Below are 15,587 nucleotides of genomic sequence, written 5' to 3'. Positions count from 1 at the left end.
AATTAAATGGATCCCAATTAACAATGTTGGTTTTTTACGGTTTTCGATTTAGATCGATTTCAATAATCCAAAACCGAAATAATTCGGTTTGGATTCGGTTTGGGGCTTCAAAACACCAAGCACCGAAATTGCAAATCGAATTACACAAAGCTCAAATACTTCATCCCATTTCCCTTTCATATGTAAACACATAAACCCTAATTTTCATTCCCTCGTTTCCTATATCCTTTCTTCTGAGAACCCTTTAGGCTCCCTGACTTCCCCACCACCTCCCTAAATTCACCCCCTTATTCTCACCAGGCCACCTCCGTCGGCACTCCGTCAACTCCTCCGTCGACACCCCGCACCTCCGTCAGCACCTCTGTCAACAACTCCCTCATCACTTTCACTCTCTTGTGCGCGCTCGTATCAACACCTCTGTCCCTGACTTTCACTCTCTCATACGACACTCAAAGGGAATAGATCTATTTAATTTCACTTTCATTCCATTGTTATGGTCGAACTAATTTCACATTCACCTCCGTTTATTTCTATTTAAATTCCGATAGTTGAATTAATTCCGTTAATGTTAATTGTTTATTTTTTCTGGTTTTATTCCCCAATTCGTGTTGCCCTTGTGTTCTTTTTCGAATTTTATATATTGAGGTTTTTTTTGTTCAAATTTGTACCTATTTTGACCCATAGTTAATATTTTCGTTTGGATTGGATTTTCTTTTTTAAAACCAAATTAATTCGGTTTGGATTCGGTTTCGAAAATCCAAAGCCTAAATAATTCGGTTTGGATTCGGTTTGGCCAATAATCCAAACCAAAATCCGAATTTTCACCCTAGTCCTAACATTGATAAATTTAATCAAGTGGCAAATATGAAAATAAGTAGTAAAAAAAGAACTTCTATATATATACTAAATTAACAACCGCTGATGTCATCACTGCCTACGTGTCACTTTCTTATTTTATTTTTTCCCTCCAAAATGCATGGATGATGTCATATTTTTCCTTTACAAGGTACCCTATTTAACATTGTTTTGAAAATTAAATTCCATTTCAATTTTTAAATTTTTGGTTTTCTATAGATACAAGTGTAGAGATGCACGAAATTTCGTGCGTGTGAATCTATCGAGTAAAATTCTCTGTTTTTTTCAAATGGAAGTTTTTTTCTTTCTTTTTTTCACATGTTAGGTTTTTTAGATGGTAGTTTCCCTACCTTATAAAAAGTAGAAAATAACTCTTAGGAATAGTGTGCTACCAACTATACCCTAAAAAATATGCACAAAATTGTGTACAAAAATATATATTTATTTTTTCACCCTCATTAATATGTTTACTCTCATTAATATATTTAATTGGTTTTTTTTCCATTAAACATACCATCAATTAATACAAAGTTTTTTTTTTAACAAAAACTTGTAATGCCTTTTTTTAAAATAAAAAAATTATAATGTTTTGCACTTCATATGTTATTATTGTTATTTAAAAAGGAAAAAAAATTGCATGTACGAAGACTTTGTTTATTACCACGAGATGATTTATTTTTATTCCTTCGTGGTTGCTCTTCTTATTTACAATTTTGTTGTCCTTTAATTATTTTAAATATTGTTAAGGTTTATTAGCTTTTTAATTGTACATTATTTGATGGCACGCACATAAATAACGTGGAATTTAAATGACATTCATATTAAATAATGATATTTGAGCAGATGTTATCAAGAGGTAAAAATAACTTTAAAATCCTATAATCGAAGGAAATCGATTATAGAAAAAAAATGTATTAAATATGGAGTGAATTTAAGAGGAAAAATATAACTAAGTGGTTATTGCTTTAGTATTAGATATAGATATAGATATTAGATGGTCGTAGAACATTGAACTTACATTATTAAGTTTACAACGAACATTTCATATATTAGTACTCCGTATGACCAAGCTCACAAAAAATTCGTTTGAAGAAAAATACGTTAAGTATTATTGAATCATGCAAATCAATTAAGAGTTCTAAACTAGCTTAAGATATGAAGGGATTCAAATCAATTAAATATTATTTAATAATAATTTTGAAATAACACTGTCAAACTTTTGAGAGTTTTAAAAAATAATTATCATTTAAGATTTTGGTGGCTTTTTATATTATTTCTACAAAACCATTATATAGGCACATAAACCAAATAGTACGTATTAAAACTACCAGATTTACCACCCAAACCAAAGGTGTAACTACGCGCTAATACAACTTCTATGCAAGAGCTAACTCTTTAGCGCGCATCGCGCGCGTAGGATACCCTAGTTTATTAAAGGATGGTATTATGTTTTAGATGGTAGTTTAAAAAAAAAGTAAAACAAAAATGGGAGGGGTTATTTTGGGAAAGAAATTTATCACCCAAAACCCCCTTTCACTTTATATATAGGATATGATTATGTTACCTAGTTATTTATGATTTGTTTACAATAGGTAATAATATAATTTAAAATTATCCTAATTAAATATGAAAATTATGCATTTTTGAAAATTGTATATTCATATTTAATCAAAAATTAATTAGGAAAACGGAGGAAGTAGTTATTTTCTTTCAATATGTGTTAAAAGTTTATAATTCAATTCTTATTATAAAATCGTGCGTCGCACGGGATTAACCTAGTTTGAATTATAAAATACTCCCACTATCCCATAATTTCATGTCTATTTCTCAAAAAACATGGTAATTAAAGAGAATGGTGAAAGTAACAGAATATTCTATTGGAAAGATAAAAAATAGAGAATATTGTATGGGAATAATAAAAAAGTAGAGAATATTGTATGAAAAAAAAGAAAAAGTTAGTAATGATTTTTTGGATATATGTGTATTTTGTATGGGAAAGATAAAAGTACGTACTGTGATATATTTAGAAACAGGCATAACATTTTGGGACACCCAAAAAGGAATACAAGCATGAAATAATGGGACAGGGAGAGTAGTAATAAAACAAAAAAGGCAAATATGAAATCATATCATCACTAATGTATAAAGCCGGAATCCCAGCCTGCAGGCCACGAGACATCGACAATTGGCATTCCAGTTTTTCGCCAAATGTCGAGCTATTTTTTAAGATATAGAAAAATGTTGTATAGTGTTTTATCATCGATATACTTCTAATATTTTATATACACAAAATTAATTATAACTTTTAATACATATCTCATAACTTAGTACTATTTCCATCATAATATACCTTTAAAAAAGTTCTTTAAAATGAGATCCATTTATAATATACTCCGTAGTTTAATAAAAAAATCAGTATAAATAAGCTTTAATTAGAAAAAAAATTATAATCTAATAAAAATACTTTCAATTCATTAGAAATAATTGAAGTGCAATACTTTACATTATCAAAAGGATTATATGATTGTATTAAAGCTAAAAAGTTTAGGAGGCATCGCCCGGACATAAAAACTAGTTATAAATATACCCCTTGAGCTGTTGAATCAGTAAGGTAGGTTGTATTATGCAATTACAAATATACCCCTTGATAAGTTTTATAAAATTATCAAGATTAGGAATTGTGCATCCCTCGTAAGTAAATGCTAAAACGCCTATTAAACTTAGAGGGTGCCCCAGCCAATCAGCCTGATTGACGAAATAATGTCAATTAGCCGCTTTAGTGGGCCCTCATTGTAGAACAAATTAATTTTATATTCTTCTTTACGTTTGATGATCTGGCAAAGGTTAACGGTCGGTTTATGAACGTTAGGACAAGCGTTACTAACGTCATATAAAAATTTCTTAATAAAATAAAAAAATGGAGAAATTAATTTTTGGATCTTCATCTACATATTTGTGTATTCGTTGTGTCCATTAGAGGTGATGACAAAGCGCACACTGGAGAAGACCTTTAGCGAGAGTATCTAGATCGCGTTAGTTTAAATTCTTGATACCATTGCTTTGCTATGTGCCCACGTAAACATTGTTGGAAATAGAAATTTGGCTTCTAGTTCTAAATGGGTTAACAATAAAATTCCAGTTGTTAACACAAATCAGAACCTTAGACAGAGTGCGTTATGGAAGGTTAGTGATCTTATAACTCCTTCCCGCACTTGGAACATTGGAATTATTCGGGATCGTTTTGAGTGGGATAGCGCACAGGAAATTTTTTCTATTTCCCTTCCAACCGAGGAAGAGGAGGACTTCTTATACTGGTCCTGGCATAGTTCAGGGATCTATACGGTTAAATCAGGTTACGCCTTCTTAACAAATCTAAAAGGTATGCGAGAATCTCCCCATAGGAAAGAATCTTATGATTTTTTCAAAATTTTAGGGTGTCTCAATATTCCCGCTAAATGGCGAATCTTCATGTGGAAACTTGCTGTAAATGGGTTCCCTATCAAGGCTAATCTTCGTTCAAGAGAAATTATCATTGACGCCATATGTGACTATTGTGATCTAAAGGAGGAGGATGGTTTTCATCTCTTTCTTGAATGCTCCATAGCTCGATATGTCTGGGACAACTGCCGGATATCGAACTGTAAAAATTTAATGGACGCCACTTTGCTAGAGGATTGGATCCGAAGCCATATTCTGCTTTTTTATAGTCAGGATGGAATCCGTAGTAATCGCATTCAAGCATTAATAGCTACCCTATGGGCTATATGGATTACTCGGAATAAGCGTGTCTTTCAAGGTGACAATGGGTATTTGGGTTGTTACTTTGGTAATCTAAAGGAGGCCTTCCTCCTTTTGAATGATTACACAAATTAAGTCGACAACTAGATTAGAGGATGTTGCTAAGTTACCAGATCCCTCTTATCGGGCCCCGATGGGGTTTTTCTACAGGTCTCGAAAAGTGAATCATATCCTTGGTTTCAATGACTCGTTAGCTCCTGGTAGTATGGTACAATTCGAATTGATGGTTCGTGGCAAAAGTCTAGCAAACAATATTGGGTAGGATGGACAATAGAGAGGTATAACACAGGTGAATTGGAAAGCTGGAGGAAACTTTGAAGTTGCGGCCTCAGCCCTACAATTAGAGCTCTTGGCTTGTTTACATGCTTTGCGCTGGGCCAAAGATAATGGCTACCGATCTATCAAGGTTTTAACTGATTTTGCCTCTCTTGTTACAACTCTTAAAAGCAAACGACCCTTGGATATTCACATCTACTGGACTTGGAAGGATATTATTACAGTCGGAAGCACCTTCCATCATTGCATCATCCTCAAAGTTGATAGAGCACATGTCAACCTCTCCCATCGTATCGCTAACTAGTGTTGAACTACTTTAAATTGCTTTTCAAATTCTGTAGGTTTTGACGTTTTTTAGTCTAGTTTGTTTCTTTACATCCGTTCTTTTTGCTGTTGTAAAAAAGAAAAATAATAAAAAAACAAAACAAAAAAAAAAACCATTTGGTCTGACACAATAAATCTTCAATATCAAAACACTACAACACTTTATTAATTAATCCTATCAATAATTTCCAATCCTAAACAAGTAGCAAGTACCAACAAGCAAATTGTAAGAAAACACCTTCACTCTTATCATTTTTGCCGTGCTTTTCTATTCCTCTCAATCCACTGCTTTGACAAGCCCAAATCTCAATCGAATCGCATTCCATTGCAATTGAAAAAGGTTTTTATAGTATAAATTGCTAAAGCCCTCTGATTGTGATTTATGAAACAACTCCAATTATGTGCGGTTTCAATTTAGGGTTTTGAATTGGGGGAATCCCCTTCAAATCGTCGTACGAATTTGTTTTAGTTTGACTAAACCAAACATTTGCCGAGTCATTGCTCCGTCTTTCTTAAATTTGGTTGTGCTAACAAAATTGCCCCCAATAGTAACACTGAAAGGACGAAATTGCCCGCTAATTTGCTGAAGTTGTAAATCTGGCTAATTGACTTGTAGTTGTATCGATAATAATATTGTTAAAACTCAATGGGACAACATGCTACCGCCATGTATCATTGTCTTTTGTATGATTTGGCGCCACATGGACGTTATGTGTCACCCGACCTTACATGTCATCATTCATTATCCTAAAACTCTTCATATGCATAACCTTCAATTGTATTTATTTTTTCCATTGAATGTAACTCCTACATAATTGTATAGTATTCGATAATTTAATTTTTGACATTAATCTCATACTAATTGTCATTGATTTCTTGGATGCTAATTTACTAGATTCTATACTATTCAAGCAATTATACAATAATATATTAATATTTACATAATTATTATTTTGTTATGTAAAGTAAAATGAATAAAAACTAGCCCCCATTAATCTAAAATTTATTATTACATTTTTATTTATTTACTACTCCGTATTTAGAGATTGTTGAACATCAAACGTCTAAAGTGAAGACTAAAATAGACCCGGTCTACAATAACTTATTGTAGACCCAACCTTCTAGTATACCATACGAATGTGATTATATCATACGAAATGTGATTATATTACTACAAAAGTGATTATAACATCCTGAAACTGTTATGTAAATGTATCACTCAAAAAGTGAATTTATCATTATAAAAAGTATCAAATACGTAGTAGTAAGTTACATCATTCAAAAGATGATTTTAAAATTTTATCATCCTAAAGATAATTATATAATCTCATTAAATGGTTTAATATGAGATTATATAATTCAAAATATGACTCACAAAAAGATAATTATACTCCCTTCGTTTCATAATGTTAAGTCCCATATGGAATCAGTCACATAAAACAAGAAAATAAATATATTTGGAATCTAACATTAAAGTACAACATAATTCATAATTAGTTTACCTTATTTAAATTTTTTAATTTTGGGAAATTCTCTTTGGTAAATTTCAATTTTATAAAATTCTAAGTGGTAAACAAAGTTTTTTAACTCATAAACTTTTTATAATTATCTTTGGTATTCATAAACTTTTTATAAACTTTTTAAAACTAGTCGTTGGAGCACGCTCCCTCGACGGCAAGATAAGTAACATTCGTGGTTTTGTTCGATTTTTGTGATATTCGTGGTTGTATTCGGGTTTTGCAGTAGCAATGATACATGAATATACAAGGAGTAGTGATAAAGTTTCTACGGGGAAATATTTATAAAACAACAATTTTAAAAGTAAAAAAGTTATCTAGAATTTGTTAGAATATAAAGATTTTTAAAAAATATACTACTATTATAGAGTGCAATATGGTTTTAATATCTCCGTCTTAAAATGATTGTGATAATAAGGAGCAGTGATAAAGAAATGTAATTTTTAAAGGATAAAGTTGCGTAAAATGGATTAAATGCAAAACATATGAAAATTTTTATATTTCTTTGTTATCGGTCTACATAATTGGTGTGATCTAAACTTATTCAAAGTTTGTTTTTGTATTTATATATTTTTTTCTTTGAGTTGAATATTAAATTTTAATGCTATTTTTATCCTCGAAATTTGTATTTCCTGAGTGAATATACGATCTAATTTAGGCAAAAGTAATTGTCTTGGCCAAAAAATACCGTTTCTCAATAATGAGGTGTAAAAAGAATTTCGCTTTCTCCTGGACCTCTTCTGTATCTCTCTCCTCCCTTTTGATCTCTTTTTGACCCGCCTTCTCTCTCTCTCTTTTCCCTTGGTCTTGTCTCCTTGTTTGTATAAGAAAAAATGTTTTACTTTGTTAATGGCTTTGAAAATTATAGGTCGCAGTTGCTCGTCTCTTAATCATTCCTTCTTTTTTATTGGGCAAAACTCTTTCTCTCACTCCTTTTTTTTTTTTGAAAATTATAAGCTGCACTTGTCATCCAAATCCATATCTCCCGGCTTCTTTATCTTTCCCAGCTTTTCTCTATATTTCTCTCTTTCTTCTAGCCTCCTTATCTCTTTTCTTTCCCAGCCCCTCTCTATGTCTCTAGGCCCCTTTATTTCTTATCACTCTATCGCTTCTTCTTTTAACCCTTCTCACCCTCTTCTGATCCTCTTTCTCTTTCTTTCTTCCCTTAAACCCTCTTTCTTTCTCATTCTCTTTTCTTTTAACTCCTCTCTCATGTCCTTTGTTTCTTTCACTCTTTCCTAGACATCTTCTCCCTCGTCCTCCCTTTCTCTCTCTCTCACAGCCCTCTTTGTCTCTTTTTTGGTCCGCGTCCTCTCTCGACCTTTCTATTTTCCAACTCCTTCCCCTTCTCTCTCCCTTTTATCCTTCCTTCTCTATCTCATCCCCTCCCCCTCCCCCCCTTTCTCTTCCCCTCACTCTCTCTTCCCTTATCCTCTCTCCACATGTCTTTTCCTCTCTTAACCTGTCCTCTCTCTTTTCCAGCCCCCCCTCTCTTTCTTTCTCTCTCTCTCTCTCATGTCCCCATTCTTTCTCCTTGCCCTTCTCTTTGCCAACTCCTTCCACTTTTTCTCTCTCTCCCCCTCTCTCATATGTGATGAGTGTCATTTTGACATTTATTTTCTAGTCATGTTCCCAGATTTTAGGTTAATTGCTTTTAAATTTATTGTCTTTATTTATGTTTTTTTTTTTTGATATTTTGTGGCTTATTTCTCCTTTGTGTGTTTTTATACACTATTAAGGTCATTTTGAAAGATAAAAAGATGAACAAAATAAAGTGTTTCAATGTCTACGGAAAGAAACATGGTATATTCAAACTTAAGGAAATATTACATGGTAGAATGTGTTGGATTCTTGCATTTCAATGTCTATGGAAAGGACAGAATCCCCCTTCCTATCTTATTATTTTTAAAATTTAGAATGCTAATCTTTATTTGCATTCCTGCTGGTCTCAATCATTCTCCTCTCTCTTTACATGTTTTGTTACATTGTACCACTTAGGTTTTCCAAATTATAAAGTCTTTTTGAAAAATACTGTTTTTCTTTTCTTTTCAAATTCTAAATTCTTTTCAAAAAGTGTTGTATATCTTTGATTTATTCGGTTAGATAAAATATTGTGTTTGCACATAACATTTGTAAAAGTGTATACATAACTTGATACGCAAGTATGTAACGTTCATGCAAATGAAGGAGCATAGAAAAAAAGTATGAGCTAGCAATCTAAAGTTCTTAGATACATTAGAGTCATTACCGTCACGCTATCTCAACACGTGGTTGCAATTTACATGGTGTGTCATAACCATTAGAATCAACGATCACGTGCGACCCCTTAAATTATCAAAAAGCTTTAAAGATACACTTGCTATTTCTTAAGAACTAATAAAAAAAGGTCATTCTAAATATATTACATCCTAGATTTTACTTTAGACAAGACCTCTTAATTGTGTTCTTTCACTAAGAGTTTTAAGAGACCATACTGCACTATTCCAAGTAAGCACATCTTCTTCAAAAAGAAAGACAAAAAAAAAAAAAAAAAAAAAAAAAAAGGTATGGACGTTTATAAAGAATCCATGTTGACCTAAATAAGTGTTTTGGGCTGATTTCAAGCTAAAAAATATCATTAATCCTGTAAAGAGATGTCAGCTAAAGTAGAAGTTAGATAAATTCTACCAAAACACAATCATGGTTCATAATTTTAACAAAAAAAAAAAAAAAAAAAAAACTAAAACGTGGCAAGTACCCAGAATCCACACTTTTCTTGCTTTTTTTGAATTGGACTTACAGTGTATCAATGTCAAATAATTCAATAGGACAATGATCTTTCAGTAATGCTACATAGAACAATGATATTAACATTCAACAACATTATAAGCAGCATAGGAGGCAGCAACAATAGATGTACCAGAATGAAACCTCAGAGGTACATTAATGCTCATAGGTCATCAAGATTTTACACAAGAAGACATGTATAGAAACACACAAAAGAAGTATGAATAACAGAAACATTGATGTAGATAATTGCAACTGAAGTATAATTGCGCAATCTAAATATTCAAAGAAACGGGAAGAGACGTACGCTTAAACTCATCAAGACCCCCGACCAGATTTGGAATTTAGGTAATGCCCACCTGCGAACGCAATCATAGTAGGGTGTCCTTGATTAACTTTGTTATGGGAAAGGTCATAATGTATCTCTTATCTTATGAGTTATGACAAACTTTAGGCAGAAAAGTCTGCCTCCTTTTCAAATACTTTAAGAACATGGAACCTGTCTTCTTCACAAGATTACAAGTAAGAGGAATCTTCGGAACATTAAGTCATCTATTTCCTTATGTGCACTTTAGAAACTTCTATCAGTTTTATAGCACACATTATTTGTTATAGGAGTAGATAAAGTCATAAATGACAAATGACATAAACAGTATTCAATTTCGGGTCATGACTACGTTGTTTGGTGATCGTGATGAGTTGTATTTTCCTAAAGTAATGACTACTTTCTAAGCTTTAATGAGTATTTGCAGGCTTCTAATACATAAAATCAAGAAAATAAAGTAAGCAAGCAGAGATGTAAATTAATTAAAGTGCTCAAGAACAAAAAGTCTAGAAGAGTAGTATATTGTAATTATCTCAAACAGAAGAGCTTGATATACTTTTAGAATCCATCGCCTCACAAACTCGTGGAGATTCATAGAAATGCAAGGTCTAACAATGATCTAGCTTCGCAAATCTTTTGAAAAAAAACTAATTATTGCTTCAGATACAAAGGATCACGATCCTGCTCACCATCATTAAATTTATGCAGGAAACGGCACACATAGCTGACATACAAAAATAGGAGATAAGAGTGAATACTGAATATATTTGAAAGAATAACCTCTTTACTCTAACAAGGATGTCCAGGTTGCTTTTTTGGTAGTTAAGTTGATATGGAGTCAAGGAGGGCCACACAGTTGAATTTTCTTTTTTGTTATAGAAGCACAAGACTCTAACTTCAAGCACTGCATTATTTTGCACCAACCTGCAATTGCTGCTAATATTACAGTAGAAAAGATAAAGGATTCTCAAGTAACCAGTTGTATGCTAATATATATTTTAATAAATTATAAGGAGACTATCATATCAAAAATGACTTCTTTGTGATTGACTCCTTAATACTTCCCAAACTCACTTGATAAGTTATTACACTCATATAAATAGAACACAACCCTTATCTAGACATACATTATTTACAAACCTTTACATATATATATTTTCTCACCTCATTTAATGAAAACAACAAAAGACTCATGTAATACGAAATAAGAAGTTGATTAAGAGTGATGAATAAACTTGGGGAGATTAGTGTTCGTTCATCAAATCTATTTTATAAACATTAAAACCCTTTAATACATTTAAACTAATTAACTTTAGTCAGTCACACATTTCAAAATTTAACATATACATTAATCCTCATCACTTTGGCAAATTATCAATTAGTCAATATCCTAATAGTCATTAGTCAAAATTGGCGACATTTTAACTTTATAACTAATGTGTAAATAAATGGAAGAAGGGAAGACAAAATAAATAAGAGAAGCCCAAGCATTTATTTTAGCACCCCAACCAACTCAACACAACAATACCACATAGGCATCAAATGAGCAATAACAGCCCGCTGCGATAAAACCAGGGTAGCAGACCGCAGTAAATTCCAGAAGGCATAACTCCTAGCACACAACTCCAAATCGAGAAATTCTTGAGCCTCGATTGAATAATGTTTCGAGATCTAAAACACTGATGAAGGGACTATGAGCTAAAAACAACTTCAGATCAATGATTTTTGGACGAAAAGAACATTAGTAACAGGGCAGCACCAGAATTACAGCAGCAACAACGTGAAACAACAGCTACCCTCTATAGTCACTCACAACAGCAATATCTAATTTGACAACATAAATTTTAGCAGCAAACACCATATGCATATAAGCAAATTAAAAAGAGAAAATATTGGGAGAAAATGGAAAGATAGGGAAAAAAAACAAGTAAGCTATTTGTGGGGAATAAATTCAAGCGTTAACCCCCTTCTTGAACCTCACTGTGATCATACACTAAAGTACGGCGGCGTCCAAAAGGAAAGAAGATAGAGCAAAAGAGTCGCTAACAAGTTTTAGGAACCGTTCACAGGGTGAAGGTTACACCCCTTAACGATCCAAGAGATCGCCAACTCCATAAGGTCTAGAACCAAATAAGGGTTCGGGGATGAAGGTACAAATCCAACCTAAAAGAGATTGAACCTGCCCTAATAATAGGCCTCTACTTTATTCTGATCGTATTCATGTGCGCTTTCTGACTAATATGCAATCAATAGGATTAACCCTAAACCTGTTTATCTATGTTGATTGAATATAAATGCACAAATAAACTATTATTGACGATCACTTGAAATATAATCATATTAACCCTAACAAGATTATTAAATATCTTATTAAGCGTGATTACAAGTACAAATTCCCTTTAAACATGCAATAAAAGGCGTGATCAAGCAATAACAATAAATATCAAGCAACATAATAATAAAATAATAATAATAAAATCATGATCATAAAATTATAACAATGAAATAATCATCATAATAATAATAATAACAATATCATGTTAATCATAATAATAATTATAAAATTATAATCATAATAAAAACAATTATAAAAATAATCATAAATCATGTTAAAGCATAATAAAAATAGCAAGAACCTAGGCATGATACTAACAAGATTAATAACAAACCCTAGCATGCCATTAAGCAATAAAAATCAAATCTTTATCCCTAACATGATACTAACAATCATAAATATTAGGAAGAACGTAGGAAGCATCATAACAATCATATTTAATATCAAAGTTACCCTAGACATGATACTAGGAATATCATAATAACAATATAAACATGATTTCTACATCATAACATTAATAAAAACCATTAAAGCACTAACTTTGATGCCTCGTACCTCTTTCTAATAACAAAATACACGCGTTAGTAAATTCAAGGAAAATAAGAAACAAACAATTAAATTAAATAATTGAAAAAGAGATTTGGGACCAAACCCTCATAAATTAAACCTTTCACGTTTAGGGCGAAGGCAACTTTGAATATGGCTAGGTGTTTTTAGATCTAATGAATGCGGAATTTTGTATGAAAAAGCAAGGTTTAGAAAAGAGAAAGAGAGATGAATGAATTAGAGAAGAATGAGAATTGAAAACTGATTGTAGGTGTATATAATTGAAAACTGGTTGTTGATAAATGAAGATGAATGTTGATGAGAATTGGTTAATGATTAAAGAGAATAAGAGAGGATTGATTAAAACTGGTTATCGAAAACAGAGTTTTTAATACGTTATTTATAGAGAAATTAGCCAAAAAGATAAATTTACAAAACAGAGCATTGGCGCACGTGAAACAGAGCTGGCGCACGCAAAACAGAGCTGGCGCCAACGCTGGTTAATTGGCGCCAATAGCTGGCGCCAGGCGCCAAGCCTAACTCCAGGCGCCAATGCCTGGCGTCAGGCGCTAGTCCTGTTTTTGACGCGTTTTCGAAAATCAGATGAGTTTTGACGTACAGGAGGATAAAATCGTATCTTTCCTCAAAAATGCTATTTGATTTTAATCAAAACTCTGTAAAGTCAACAAAAATCAATTTATCAATGCTAATTGAATTAGGAATGAAAAGAACCTTCTAGAAGAATCTAGAAGACTAAAACCATTCCTAATTACATTAGGAATGATAAATCATATTAGGCCCTCCCCTAGATCATTGGGCCGTATATAAGGTTCAAACCGGGCCCAATTTGATAAATTGGCCATAACTTCCTCAATATTCATCGGAATTGAGCTTATAATATATTGTTGGAAAGGTCTTTGCAAGCCCCATCCAACTACATTACTATTGGACCCATATTATGGACCAACCAAACTGGATTGACTGTTTTCTTAAAATAAGTTTTCAAAAACAGAGAGAAGAGAAAAGAAATTAAAACTTTCCGCAACACTAGACTTTCCACACTTTCGCTTCATTCGATTATGATTCGACGTGAAAGGTACTCATCACTGGGTTTGGTTTTGGGGAGACACAAATGAGTGTCTACACTATTCATATTAAAGGTTAGATGAAAATTGAACCAATTAGAACAAGAAAGAAAAAGGGGAGATAAGAATTGTACCTTTTAGTTCAACAATTCTGTTACAAATTAGACAATAATGTTACTAACAGTATAAAAAATCAACCCAAAAAAACGATAAATCACTCAAATTCAACTAAAAAAAAACCACCACACAATCAAAGAAGGCACTGAAATTCAATCCAAAAAAACCACCACACAATCAAAGAAGGCACTAAAATTCAACCCAAAAAAGAAATAAAAAGAATTAATGTCAAGCACACTGGGTGCTAGCCAAAGCCTTCGAAGAAATAAGATCAATGATCTTATTTCCTTTGTTGAGAAGAGCAGCGATGATGGTACAGCAGTAAACATCGGCCAAGCAGCATTCACTACTACCCTCAATTTGCTGTCAAATACCTTTTTTTTCAGTTGATATGGGTGATCCCAATTCTGAAATTGCTCGTGAATTTCGAGAGACAATACGAGGCCTGATGGAAGAAGTTGGGAAACCCAACTTTGCAGACTATTTTCCCTTCCTGCAAAAGATCGACCTACAGGGTATCAGACGGCATGCAAGTGTTCACTTTGGAAAGCTGATAGATGTTTTCAAGATTATGATCAACCAAAGGTTGCAAGGGGAAAGACCGTCAGGATCAATTGAAGGCAACGATGTTTTAGACGCACTGTTAGGCATTAATCATGAGAAAAATGAGAAAATTGAACTTTCGATCATACCTTATCTTCTACTGGTAGTCATCTGCTGTATCTCTCTTGAAAAAAGTTATTGGTTTTTGTTGCGTTAAAAAAATCAAATTGACATCTCTTCTCTGCAGGACTTATTTTCAGCAGGAACTGACACATCATCAACCGTCCTAGAATGATTGACGAACGATTGCAAGAAAAGCAGCCATTAAACTCAACTAAAGGCACTGATGTTCTGGATTCATTGCTAGAAGTCAATCAGGAGAAAACTACGGAAATTGAACCATCAAACATTCCAAACCCCCAAAAACACCACCACACAATCAAAGAAGGCACTGAAATTCAACCCAAAAAAACCACCACACAATCGAAGAAGACACTAAAATTCAACCCAAAAAACGAAAATAAATAGAACAAATAAACCCTTAAAAAATAGAACAAATAAACCCAAAAAATCGAAAACAAATTGATCAAATAAACCCCGTTAAAAACGAAACAATTAATCACAAATACACCCACAATATTCAACCAAAAAAATTCGAAAACAACACGAACATATATGCAAAAAAACCACGAAAATCGAATAAGTAAAGCCCAAAAATTTGAAACTAAATCGAGAAAGAGAAACGGGACCGAACCTGATGAATGTGACGATCGGGAAATCGTCTTCCACAACCTCAGACTCGAAAAATCGAAACGCTGAGAAGAATCGAAGCACCATCGTCGAAAGAGATGATCGTTGATCTTGAGTTGCAGAAGTTTCTCTCTCTAAGTTTCTCTCTCCTTGTTTCCCCTAAATACTCTGACCCATTTTCCTTCAGATTCAGACAGAGTGGGAAGAAGCAAGAAGGTCAGAAGGTGAGGAAGTCGGTGAAAAGCAAGGGCCAAGTAAGTCGGTGAAAATAAGGGGTATAATTGGCAATTCATTAATGTTGGGGCAAGGCTGTAATAGCACCACAAGATACTATTCATAAGCTACAGTAA

At 32.8% G+C, this 15,587-nt stretch overlaps 2 long non-coding RNA genes across 3 annotated transcripts; both read right to left on the bottom strand.

The window, feature by feature from the left end:
- Nucleotides 1-8,980: 8,980 nt before the first annotated feature.
- LOC110712929 lies at nucleotides 8,981-11,898 on the bottom strand. Its single transcript, XR_002509732.1, has 2 exons — nucleotides 10,642-11,898; nucleotides 8,981-9,895 (listed from the first exon to the last, which is right to left on the bottom strand). It is a non-coding gene; the product is annotated as an uncharacterized LOC110712929 (long non-coding RNA).
- A 1,902-nt stretch (nucleotides 11,899-13,800) lies between these two features.
- Nucleotides 13,801-15,444, bottom strand: LOC110712954. Of its 2 annotated transcripts, none has more exons than XR_002509738.1 (3): nucleotides 15,242-15,444; nucleotides 14,637-14,838; nucleotides 13,801-14,437 (listed from the first exon to the last, which is right to left on the bottom strand). It is a non-coding gene; the product is annotated as an uncharacterized LOC110712954 (long non-coding RNA). The 2 variants fall into 2 exon arrangements; XR_002509739.1 differs by having other exon boundaries at nucleotides 14,637-14,773.
- Nucleotides 15,445-15,587: the final 143 nt, after the last annotated feature.

Source organism: Chenopodium quinoa, unplaced genomic scaffold (genome assembly GCF_001683475.1).
Source record: "Chenopodium quinoa cultivar QQ74 unplaced genomic scaffold, ASM168347v1, whole genome shotgun sequence".
Classification (NCBI taxonomy): domain Eukaryota; kingdom Viridiplantae; phylum Streptophyta; class Magnoliopsida; order Caryophyllales; family Amaranthaceae; genus Chenopodium; species Chenopodium quinoa.
The sequence above is the reverse complement of the archived record's forward strand: the minus strand, read 5'-3'. Positions and strand labels throughout refer to the sequence as shown.